This window comes from Chrysochloris asiatica, unplaced genomic scaffold, assembly GCF_000296735.1.
Source record: "Chrysochloris asiatica unplaced genomic scaffold, ChrAsi1.0 scaffold00009, whole genome shotgun sequence".
NCBI lineage: Eukaryota > Metazoa > Chordata > Mammalia > Afrosoricida > Chrysochloridae > Chrysochloris > Chrysochloris asiatica.
This window is the reverse complement of record NW_006408527.1, coordinates 25004739-25016169: the sequence shown is the minus strand read 5'-3', so window position 1 is coordinate 25016169 and position 11431 is coordinate 25004739. Positions and strand designations below refer to the sequence as shown.

General features: G+C 38.9%; 1 pseudogene; it reads right to left on the bottom strand.

The window, feature by feature from the left end:
* Positions 1 to 6075: 6075 nt before the first annotated feature.
* On the bottom strand, positions 6076 to 6550 carry LOC102842787 (annotated as a pseudogene).
* Between the last annotated feature and the right edge of the window lie 4881 nt (positions 6551 to 11431).

Below are 11431 nucleotides of genomic sequence, written 5' to 3'. Positions count from 1 at the left end.
ATCTGTAGCATGCAATCTCTCTAGATGGTCTTTATTCTGGCAGATTATTTAGCTCTTTTCCTTAAACATTTAAATCAATCACTTTTGTAATTGTTAAGTCTGCCCAGGAAGTGACAACTCTGAGCTGATGGGAAGGAAAATATTCTGGTGCTCGCTTTTCTGACGTTGCACTGACCCTGTTATACTATGCTATGTTGTGGATGAATATGACCGATATTTCTACTAGCAGATACTCATTTAGTTACTTTCCCAGGTATTGGTGAGGGTCACTTTCTCTGACCTTTCAAAACTTTATATTGGTTCAGTGCAGAGAAATTGTTGAAAAAGTATCGTATCAATTTCAATTTCATATAATAATAGTTGGGCAAAGTAGTGTTTTAAAAAATCCACCACATTTGAAGGACCCGTCTCTTACAGCACAGGTAAGAGCACTATCAAGGCTCTCAATAGCGATTGTAAGACATGAGCAATGAGAGGTGGTGCTGGTAATGTGTGTCCACTCAACTATATTGCAAAAGTTTTAATGCTTTCACTTTGAGGGTCTCATGACAGTGAATATCACAAAGAGGTTGTGTTCAGTGACTCTTATTTTATTTCCTTTTGATAAATCAAAAACTTCTCAATAGATAAATCTAGGAAACCAGATAAGAACTCAACAATTCAGCCACACACAAATCAAATACCGTGAGCACAGAGTCTCAAAAGTTTTGAGTACAGACTTTACACAATGACTGCTTTAAAATGCATTGATGCATTTGTACTTCCTTTTTTAATGAACTTTCTTTTCATTGGGATCCCATACTTGAGACCAGAATTCCCAGTTAGAGAAGAAAACTAGAACATGAAGAGCAAACATCAAATAGATGTACTCTTCTAGATGAAAGCAGGTATCATATTTAATCACACCTTAAAAACTGCAAGACTGTAACTAAACAACAAAGGGACAAAACACTAACAGCATCATTGTGTTCACCATGGATTACAATAACTGTTGAGACAAAAAGAGTATCATATCATGCTATTGTTGGGTGACATTGAGTCGACTTTTGACTCATAATGACTCCATGTGACAGAGTAGAACTATGGAGGTAAATCTTTATAGAAGCAGATCATCAGCTTTTTCTCCTATGAACCTGCTGGGAGGTTAAAACTGCCAACCTTTTGGTTAGCAGTCAAGCACCACCAAGTTTCCCTAAGAGTGTTATAGATTAGTATTTATTAACTGTCCTTCCCAATAGGTTATTTCACATGCTGTCAGACGTCTTTGACTATTCATTTTAAATTAAATTTAGAAGTTGTCCAGTAAGAAGTAGAACATATTTGGCTTTTGTAGCCATAGATTGTTGTTGTTAAGTGCCATCGAGTTAGTTTTGACTCATAAAAACCCCGTATAGGGTTTATGTGGAGTAGTTTGTGTATTTGAACTGCTGACCTTGTGGTTTGCAGTCCAGTGGTTATCCTATAGTGTCGCACTAAGAGTCTAGCCATAAATTAGGATTGACATTTTCTCATGTTCAGAAAATAAACTGCAACCATGTATCAAGCAGAATTTTACCATAAATTTAATACCACACTACTTGTACCTTAATGTAAGGTGAAATTTTGTTTTTATTCTCCATGTTGTTTGTTTATATCTCACTCTCCGCTTCCTTGGACAGTATTATATCCTCAGTGGGTTTATTTCTTAAAAAGAGTACTCTGTCTTAGCTTCAACAAATATTTTAAACTCATATACAAATGGTCTGGCTTCAACAAATGTGTAATTCATGCTGTTCTTGTGGTTGTTGTTAAATGCCATGGAATGAGTCAGTTCCGACCCATAACAACCCTACATAGGGTTTCCTAGGAGCAGCTCGTGAGCTTGAACCACCAATCTTGTGGTTCAAACTGACTTTACAGTCCAGCGCATTAACCCACAGGACCAGACTAGGACTCCATAAAAGTACACCTAAAGCACTCACCTGTATTGGGATGCAGCAAGGAAACCTTTTTCTACAAATTTTTAAATCTAGATTGATTTGAAGGAGGAATAATGCTGTATATATGACTAACTTGTTTACCCTCACGTCATCAACAAAAAAAAACTGGTGACAGGTATTTGATTATTTAAGCTGTTGATACATTTCCCAAAACCTTTCAAAGGTACTTTTCACACGAGAATTTTTTTCTTTTTAAAGTAACTAATGTGGAACATCAAATCTCAGCTCACATGCGTCCATCCCAGTTTAAGTGAACTCTAAATTTGCAGACAAACTTTTAGTTAAACTATTAGGCAATTTCTTCCCTTCATATTTTCTGATAAAATTCTAAAACATTTTGCAAAGATACAGTAGAAATTGCTACTATGTATAGAGGAGCCATTTGAGTAATACCGAGACCTAAAATACTCCTCCAATATGCATTTTAAATATAGGGAAATCTGACCTATGAAACTACCCACTCTGAAATACCCAATTAGAATCCTGGGATTATCCTTGGTCTTCAAAGAATAATTTTAGGTGACCTTAGTTTTTAGGAAATGTGTGTGAACTAATGGAATTAACCCACATGCATAAAAACCCTGCAAACATACTGATAGAGGCACAGTGAATAGATAACACACATATGTCCCTACACATCCCATTTCTTCTGAGTCTTCTTAATTAAGCTATTATTTTGCCAAAGTTCGACTTTTCTACTTTCAAACTAATAACAAAATAACAATTCAGCATGTTTCCAAAGTGAAAACAAGGATTGTGCAGATATTATATTTACAGCTGCATCTTCCCTGTGTTATTCTTTTATCTCTTCTTTCCCTTGGAGTCTTTTATCAGTCAGTCAGCTAAGGTCAGACTCACCTCAATGGCTCAGCACACCAGTCTTTTTTCCATTACATATGGAGGCAGAAAATCTGAATCTTTACAATGCTGACCTTATTGTTTTACAAGCTATTGATTATGGCTATCAAGTTCCAACAGTTCACTGGGGTCAGTCTCTGGAAAAAGCAGGCAGACAGAGCAGCCACATTCCTCTCTCCCTTCCGACTGGACTGACTTCTCCATTAGTTAGATTTTGGAGTAATTAGAATGAATCACTGCAGGATGCAGTTCCTGTCTATTCTATACCGTCACTCTTGATTCGCCTAGATTTTCGGCCATACATCAGAGTACATATCTGGTATGTAATGAGGAATGTACCCAGTGTAAAGGGGAGGTCAGCGGGAAGTGGATGGGCCCTCTATAGGAAAGATTATAGTTACTGACACGCAAATAAATGGCATGTATCACAATCCACAAGACTTGGGAAGAGTAAATCTCACATTTGACATACCCTTTGGCAAGAGATAGACTTTATGAATCTTTTTCACATCACTAGAGCAGTTTTATACAAGGATACGCTGTCCTGACATAATTCTCAACCTCAAGATGCTTTCTTTATCTATCAGGAATATATTTTTTCACTGTAATGTTTTCAATGTAGTACACCTTTAATATGACAAGCTGGTGGAAAACTGGAATTAAAAAGATAATGGAATTTTCCCAAGACTTTTTGAAGTCCCTTTGTACAATTATCATTAAACTATAACACTTTTGCCACATACATGATTTATTCTGCCTTCCTGCCCCCACACCCACTACTTGGTTTCTAATCTTGTGATTCCTTTAGTAATACTATCAACTATTGAATGCTGATGATGTGGCAGGCACTATGAGAAGTAATTTGCATAATCATCTCACTTAAACCTCAGTACCCTGTGAGCCACAGTTATGTTGATCTCCACTGCACAGATGGGAAAGGGGACATGAAGTGATATTAAGTGATTTGCTCAAAGAAGCGAATATTGTTGCTGTTTGTTGTTAAGTGCCATTGATTAAGTTCCAACTCATAAAGACCCCATCTAGGGTTTCCAAGGAGCGGATGATGAGTTTGAACTACCAACCTTGTGGTTCAAAGTCCAGTGCTGATCTTACAGTGCCACACCAGGAATCCAATATTAAATCATAGAAACTAGATCTGAGCCCATACAATTTGCCTCTGAGTCTCTATATTTAGCCAGAGTACAGCATATTATTCTCTTTCAATGAACGAAGAGTGAACTAACCAGCCAATCTACCAATCGTCAATTCTATGTCTGCCTTTTTACTTGTTGCTAGGATCCCTGGAAACACAGTGAGTTACTAGTTGGACTGCTAAATGCAGGGTCAGTAGTTCGAAGCTATCAGCCACTCCTTTGAAGGAAGATGAGATTCTGCTACTGTAAAGATTACAGCCTCAGAAACCTTATTGTTGTTAAGTGCCGTAAAGTCCATTCCTACTCACAGCGATCCTGTATAGGGTTTCTGAAGAGTGGCTGGTAAGCTTGAGCTGCCGACATTGCAGTGTTGATAGTAGATCCAAGAAGAATGAAGTTCTTGACAACTTCAGTCTTTTCTCCATTGATGCTAAGGAAGCAAGTTATTAAGGCATTAACATGTTTTTATTACTTTGAAGATTGTTTGGATAAAAGAAAGAGCTACAAAAATAAAAGGAAAATGTTGTTGCTATTGTTAAGTGCCATCAAGTCACTTCCTACACATAATGCCCTTGTTTAGGGTTTCTGAGGTGTGTTTGGTGGATTTGAACTGCTGACCTTGCACTTAGCAGCCCAGTGCTTATCCTAGCCAGACATAAAGAAAAGCGCACATACTTTTGTATCTGAAAACCCTGGGCTCTATTTTTGATAGTTTTGCCTACTACCTTGATAATCAAGTTTTGCCCATGGACAAACAAAGATCATTAGCATCATCTAGGAGCTGATTCAAAATGCAAATTTTCAAAACCAACCTCAGATCTTCTTGTATTAGCATGTACACTTTAGCAAGCCCCCTAGATGAGTTGAATGCACATAGCAGTTTGAGAAACACAGACTTACTGAATATGGAATGCAAGAATTGATATAGTTAAACACTCACCTACTAAATAAAATCTTGGTAGTTTGAACCCATTCAGTGGCTCCTCAGGAAACAGACAAGGTGATCTGCTTCTGAAAACCCTGTGGAGCACAGTTCTACTCTGTACACATGGAGCCGCCATAAACTGGAATGGACTCAACATAAATTAACAACAAGCCTTTATAATAAAAGTATATATTTCTCTTTTATAAAGAAGAACTCCACAGGTAAGTGATCCAGAGATATAATATTATGCTTTATAGTATAGAGTCAACACTATCAGAACTTTCCAGTTCTTAGTAATCTAATAAGGTTTTCTTCTCACAATCTAAGAAGGCTGTTGGGACGCCATCCATCATACATATATTCCTGTCATCAGAAAGAAGAAAGCGTGGGTGTGTGGGAGAGATGCACCCTCTCTTTAAGGACTCCTCTCAGGAGACATACGTATTTGTTTATATCCTATTGGCCAGAACTCAGTCTCATGGAAACATCTAGGTGCAAGGAATGCTTCAAATACAGTCTTCTTTCCAGGTAGCCTCATGAGCAGCTAAAAGAACAGTTTATTCCTAATGAAGTTTCTTGTTGTTGTTCGGTGCCATTGAGTTGGTACCGACTCATAGCGACCCTATGCAAAGAGTGCTCTGCCTGTCCATGAAGAAAAATGACTAATGAGGTTGTTGTTGTTGTTAAGTGCCATCAATGACTAAATATTAAGAAATATCAGCATTTTCTATGACACAAGTCCTTTTTATATGACTTAATCTCCCTGAATCTTACAGTCCTCTATGTGAAACATTAATGATAATATCCATATAACAAAGTTATAAAGATGAAATGAAATGCACACATAGTAGGGGCTCATTGAATATAAATCCATTTTCATCAAGTTGTCTCTGACTTGTAGTGACTTTTTGGGTGGTGTAGTACAACTAGGCTCCATTGGGTTTTTTGTTTTCTTTTTAACTAAAAGAGCTAACAATTTTATTTTCACATGTTGCAATACATTTTTTTTTGGTCCACTACTCCACTTTCATACTATTTTCTGTCTGATAGAAAGGAGTAACAAGTCCTTCTTGTGTTGTTAGGAAACACCCAGAGTCACAGCACCTGCAGTAGTATAAGTGATAGAAAACCAATATAAAAAGGCTGCCTTCTGTCTTTATCAGTCTGGCCGAGCCATTACTGGCCTAGTGGGCACCATCATAGGACAGGCAGGGGGGGTCTCATCATGGGAGGCCCAGGCATCATTGGCATGTGGCCTTTTATAGGTGGCCTCATTCTAGGAGCAGGTCCCACTGGCAACATCCCAGGAGGAAGAAGGTCCATCATTGTCATCATAGGAGGACCCCCATATGGGGGTGCTGGCATCATACCAGGGTGAGGAGGACTCAGGAGACTGGGGGGAGGCAGGAATCACCCCTGCTGAAGGAGGAGCAGAAAATGGGGAGGAGGTATTTTTCCTTGTTGAAATGCAGCCGTTGTTCTGTCTGTCAGATGCTGAGTCTGCTCTTCCATCCATTTCTGAGAGTGGTCTTTCACCTTCTCTTTGTGTTTCCTACCACTGCAATGTGTCTTCTCACAGATGGAGAGTCATGGGTGAGGTATGTATCGCAGTAGTCACAATAAAATTTGGGCATGTTCCTCAGCTGGCGGTTTGTTACCCCGTTCTAAGCCCTCCAGAGGGTTTTTAATGCCTGATTTTTCAAAAGTAAATGGTCAGACTTTTCTTCTAGGATAACTCTGTTAACGCAAATCTTCAATTTTGGGGCAGTAACCAAGTGTGCTAACTATCTAGGGACTCCTAATAAATAATAGCTCTCCTAATTTTAGAAGGAATATTTTGAGAAGTCAGTGTCTTTTTTTTGTTTTCTAATGTTGTTGTTGTTAAGTGCTTTCAGGTCAATTCTGATTCATAGAGACCCTATATAGGGTTCCCAAGGAATGGCTGGTGTGTTAGAACCACCGACTTTCAGGTTAGCAGTCCAATGCTAGTCTTATAGCACTACACCAGGACCCCTGTTTTTTAATGTTGCTGTTGTTGTTACGTGCTGTGGAGTCGGTTCCGACTCACAGTGACCCTGCATAGAGTTTCCGAGGCTGTAAATCTTTACGGGAGTAGAAAGCCTCATCTTTCTCCCTCGGAACAGCTGGTAGTTTCGAACTGGTGACTGAGATTAGCAGCCCGATTTGTAACCACTACGCTATGTAATACTAATAAAAATTGTTTTAAATAGCGAGTGAATGTTAGTGAGAATGGTACCATTTATTTTGTAATTTTGTCTTTCAGAAAACTCCGTTGGAAGTAGATGCCATGGAAGGTTTCATTGGCTCCAGTTGCATGTTCCCTGCACGGCACAATGGCAGTTCTGCCTGCCATGCATGCTCCATCGCAGCTAAGTGGGAATCTGGGTATGAGAAAAGGAGCACAGCCATGAATCAAGAGCTGGGTTCTAAAGCCATGCAGTTTGGGTTTGACTGACTTCATTGCTTTAATGTTAAGTGCCTTTGAGTCAGTTCCCACCCATAGCAACTCTGTGTAGGTTTTCCTAAGGGCATCTGGTGAACTTAAACCACTAACCTTTCGGTTCACATCATCTTTGCAGTCTATCACATTAACCTACAGTGCCACACCAGGACTCCTCCATCACTTTATGGACATGCAATTTTGGTTAAGTTCCTTTTCTGCATCTGTAAACTTACAATAATATACTTACTTAACAGGGTAAATACAAGGGTTACTTAATAAGGGTAAAAGCACGTAGAACAATACCTGTTACTATTAATTGCCATCGAATCAGTTCCAATTCATAGTGACTCAATGTAGGGTTTCTGAGGAGCAGCTGGTAGGTTTGAACTGCCAGCCTTGTAGTTAGCAGTCCAGTGTTTATCCTACAGTACCACCCCAATGCCTAGCACATAGCAAGTCCACCACCATCGAGGTGACTTCAGACAGAGTACAACTACTCTGTAGACTGTAAATCTTTATGGAAGTAGAAACCCATAGTAAGACTTATATGAATGCCAGCAGTTATTATCAATTATGAAGTGTAAGATGGATAATGTGTGCAGAAAGAAGTCTTTCCCCTTCCTCAGGGCTCTGCTCTCAATGGTGCATCAGTTTACCAACTGAGGGTTAGTTAATATGCAAAGGTCATTCATACAGCTAATTCTTGGCTTTAGAAAGTATAAGCAAAAAAATCAATAAATACGCAATTAAAAAGAAAAGGCATTAAAGTTTTCATATTTGCATTGCTATCTCTCCTAGGAGCCTACTTGATAAATACTCACTGATACCACAATCAATAAGGGGAAAGATTTCAGATCATACCTCCCAAGAAATAGGCAGCAAATGGGAAGAAAAGTTCATTGAAGTCCTCAAGGATATAAGAGAATCTAATTAATTTCTGATAAAGTAATTAGCTGGATGAAGGTGATTCAAAAATTGCCTAGTTTATAACAAGTTGAATTTTCCTTTTGAGAGGAGCTGAATTCCTGACCCATTTTCATGTGCATGGTTTATATTGTTCTTACCTAATGAGATATAGAATATCTCCTAAACATTGACACATTAGAGGTATGCTTCACTCAGCATGAAGGTTTGAGACATCAAGGATACCTTGAACATCCTCAGATTCCAACAACTTGTCAGACAAATTAAGTGTAAAATTGAGTTTCACATTTCTCTGGTTGGGGGAAAAGAACAAAGGAGAAAATCACTCTGGTTTAATACTTGCTTTGTTGAGACAAATATCTTGAGCCTTTTCATCTCTGTAGACTCTCCCTGACCTCCTGGGTTTTAATTCAGTGGTTTTCAATGATCCTTGACACTCGAGATCCTTTTGTCAACTCTTATGTGCTTATGGTAAAAGATTCTCTGCCTTTCATTAGTCAAACCTATTCCTCTCTTTATGTATTTAACAAACTAGTGAAAAAGAAAAAATACAATCACATTAATACTTGATTAAAAAAAAAAAAACACCATAAATTAGATCATACTTTAACATAATATATATGGTCTTTTCTTCCTTTTTTTCTTTAAATTTTATGTTGTTGCTGTTGTTAAGTGCCATTGAGTCAATTCTGACTCATAGCAACCCTGAATAGGGTTTCCAAGGAGCAGCTGGTGAGTTGGACCATCAATCCTGTGGTTTAAATCAACCTTATGGTCCAGTGCTTTAGCCCACAGCACCACACCAGAACTCCATTCAATTTTATAGGCAGGTTAAAAATTCAGTTGAGTCCCAGTTGGTGGGATGAGCTAACTACTACAGAAAGTAAGAGGATCACATTATCAACTCTAAAAATTTTTTCATGGAAGTGTAAGACAAATGTTGTTGTTAAGTGCCATTGAGTCAGTTCCTACTCATAGCAACTGTGTATAGCTAGGGTTTCTGAGGAGTGACTGGTGGGTTTGAACTGCCAAACTTGTGGTTAGCAGTCCAATGCTTATCCTACAGTGCCATATCATGCTACCTTGTAATTTCTTATCAAATTATATATGTACTATACATCTAAATGTAAAGAAAGCAAAAATCCTCACCACTGGTCCAATAGACAATATTCTTATCAACGGAGAAAAGATTGAAGTTGTCATCGACTTCATTCTGCTTGGATCAACTATCAACACTCAAGGAAGCAGCAGTCAAGCAATCAAACGACGTATTGCATTAGGCAAATCTGCTGCACAAGACCTTTTTAAAGTGTTGAAGAGCAAAGATGTCAGTTTGTGGACTAAGGTGCGCCTGACCCAAGCCGTGGTATTTTCAATAACCTCATATGCATGTGAAAGTTGGACAGTAAATAAGGAAGACCGTAGAAGAATTGATGCTTTTGAGTTATGGTGTTGGAGGAGAATATTGAAAGTTCCATAGGCTGCCAAAAGAACCAATAGATCCATTTTGGAAGAAGTGCAGCCAGAATGCTCCTTGGAAGCCAGGATGGCCAAACTTCGTCTCTCATACTTCAGACATATTGTCAGGAGGGACCAATCACTGGAGAAGGATATCATGTTTGGTAAAGTGGAGGGTCAGAGAAAAAGAGGAAGACCCCAACAAGATAGATTGGACAAGAGGCAGCATCAATGGACTCAAGCATGGCAACAGTAGTGAGGCTGGCCCAGGATTGGGCAGTGTTTCGTTCTGCTGTGCATAAAGTCGCTATGGGTTGGTACCGACTCAATGGCACCTAACAACAACAAATACATATAGAGGAGTCCTGGTGTGGTGCTGTGGGTTAATGAGCTAGACTGCAAAGTAGGTTTGAACCACGAGGTTGGGGTTCAAGCTCACCAGCTGCTCCTAGGAAATCCTATGTAAAGTTGCTATGGGTCAGAAGTGAATTGACGGCACTTAACAACAACAGCAATACAGGTCGACAAAACCTGGTGTCACAATAATTAAGTTCTCGGCTGCTAACCAAAGAGTTAGTGGTTCCAATCCAAACAACAGATGCTAGAAAGAAAGATCTGACTATCTTTGCCCACAAAGATTTAATGTTATTGTCAAGTGCTATCGAGTTGGTACTCAGCAACACTGTATAGGGTTTTCTGAGGAGTGGTTAGTGGGTTTGAACTACTGACCTCATCATTAAAGTCCAGTGCTTCTCCTACAGCACCACACAGCTAAGTAAACTACCCTATGGGGCAGCTCTACTATGTCACATGATGTCACTAAGAGTTGGAATTGACAACAGGGCACCTAACAATACTATATGTACATGTGTCTTCATAATACAAAATACTTTATTTTTCTTATGAATAACTCTTCAAAGTGGAACTAAATGTATTTGAAACACTTTGAAAAGTATTTGGATTGTTATTGATATTATAATAAAATGAAATCTTTTTAAAGAAATATTTTATAGATCTCCCCAAAAATTTCCCTACCTACCATAAAAAAAATTCTCTTTTGTGGTTAATTGAACCCTAAGTGTCCAGAAACAGACAGACATTTGAAAGCAAAGTTGGTGTGAACAGGAATGACAATGACCAGAGGTATTTTCTATAATACACTAAATGGACACACTTTCTTGTCAGAAAGAAGGATGAATTGTAATGGACAACCAAAACTGATACAAAAGCACATTCTTAGTTGAAGCCAAAGCAGGTAGGGGATGGACAAAAGCCGTAAAAGGCAAGGAACAAAGAGATGAGAACAAAAAGAAACACAGAATTAGGCGACTAAAAGAAATAGGAGAATCAGCTCCTTGGATCCCCTCATTTTCAGGAAACAGGAAACTGGGGTAGCTGAGCAACTCTCTCAGAGTCATCGTTACCTGACTCCCGTAACAGTAACTTTTCAATATTCAACAGGGTTCCAGCAACAGCAATAACAGCAGTAGGTGCAGGCAAGGCAGCAGATTTACCACAGCACAGCGGTCACTGCTCTGACAGAGAAGAGAGTCAGTGACAGAAAGCCAGATGTGTGGCAACTCTAGGGAGGGAGTCTTCTCAGTGGTGAACAGGATGGAGGATCACTTGGCTCCTCTTAGCCTCTGCACTATTCTGGCAGCCCTTTACT